This window comes from Schistocerca americana, chromosome X (genome assembly GCF_021461395.2).
Source record: "Schistocerca americana isolate TAMUIC-IGC-003095 chromosome X, iqSchAmer2.1, whole genome shotgun sequence".
Taxonomy (NCBI): Eukaryota; Metazoa; Arthropoda; class Insecta; order Orthoptera; family Acrididae; genus Schistocerca; species Schistocerca americana.
Window position 1 is genome coordinate 802656289 of NC_060130.1, and position 1819 is coordinate 802658107.

Genomic DNA, 1819 nt, shown 5'->3' on the forward strand with positions numbered 1-1819 from the left:
TCATTTTACAGTATTACTTCTTTACATGCTTGGAGGATGAGAGTCTAAAGAGAATTAACTCTAATTCTTCAATTTCTTCCATGTTCATACCCTCTATGGGATGTCTTCTTCATTCTTCCAAAATGTCATTACAGTGGAACTTTGATTTTATGTTCTTTGATTTTACATTTTTCACAATCCTACACCATAAATTTGTAGCCCTTGTGAAAAACCCATAAGATTGATGCTAAAAATCCCCTATTTTACATTTCTTCCTAGCGGAATTTACCTCAGTTCTAAGTTCTTACCCGACACCTCCCTTGACTTCGTCCCATTTTCTTCCTATTAACATTTGATGTGACTGAATGAGTGTCACAAGAGAGTGATGTTTGCTCCACTAGTGGTGGCAGAGTTGAGGGAATATTTTTAGGCCATTGCGAAGAGGGGAGACATGAGATAGAAAGTGCTGACATAATCCCCAATCAGTGTTGCCAACACAACTTGCCAAGTGGTTCTAGGCACTACAGTCTGGAACCGCGCAACCGCTATGGTCACAGGTTCGAATCCTGCCTCAGGCATGGATGTGTGTGATGTCCTTAGATTAGTTATGTTTAAGTAGTTCTAAGTTATAGGGGACTGATGACCTCAGAAGTTAAGTCCCATAGTGCTCAGAGACATTTGAACCATTTTTGAACCAACACAACTTGCAATGTTTAGCTTCATCACACATTTATGATACAACTACTCCTAGATTGCAGAAGCAATGGATGAATAAGTCAGTTGATGAGAACTGTTTGTGACCCAGCCAATATGTGATGGAGGGAACCAACCACCACCTTTCCTTGCGTCAGTTATGGCTCAGTCTCATCATTTTGCATGTATTTCCAATGTACTGTAGTCAGCAACAGTATCAATCATCAACATTTTAAATTCAAATACTGAGTCTCAAAGAATATGCTCTGTCATAATCAAGGAAATGTAGGGTATTTCTGATTAGTGAGCTTTTATTGGATGGCGATGTGTTAAGTTACTCAACAGCTAATGCAACCACCACACCACACTAACACACATAAAAGGAGCTCACCCGCTGGATGTTAGGAGAGGGGGAGTGACCCTTCAACAACAGGAGTGCAGGTAGGGGTGAAAGTACACACATCAAAAAAAGTTTTGCATCACCTCGATTCTGAGAGTTCCAGAACCTGTACAGAAAATCAGGATAGACATCAACATAAACATCATTTCTGCCCTTTTTATTGCTCATGAAAACCACACATTGCATGTTGTATCACCATACAGCAAGACTTTCAGAGGTGATGGTCCAGATTGCTGTACACACCAGTACCTCTAATACCCAGTAGCATGTCCTCTTGCATTGATACATGCCTGAATTCGTCATGGCATACTATCTACAAGTTCATCAAGAAACTGTCGGTCCAGATTGTCCCACTTCTCAATGGAGATTTGGCATAGATCCCTCAGAGTGGTTGGTGGGTCATATCGTCCATAAACAGCCCTTTTCAATATATCCCAGGCATGTTTGATAGGATTCATGTCTGGAGAATATGCTGGCCACTCTAGTCAAGCGATGTCATTATCCTGAAGGAAGTCATTCACAAAATGTGAATGATGGGGGTGCGAATTGTCATCCATGAGGACAAATGCCTTGCCAATATGCTGCCGATACGGTTGCACTATCAGTCAGAGGATGGCATTCACATATCGTACAGCCATTACAGCACCTTCCTTGACCATCAGCGGCATACGTCAGGCCCACATAATGCCACCCCAAAACAGCAGGGAACCTCCACCTCAATGCACTCACTGGACAGTGTGTCTAAGG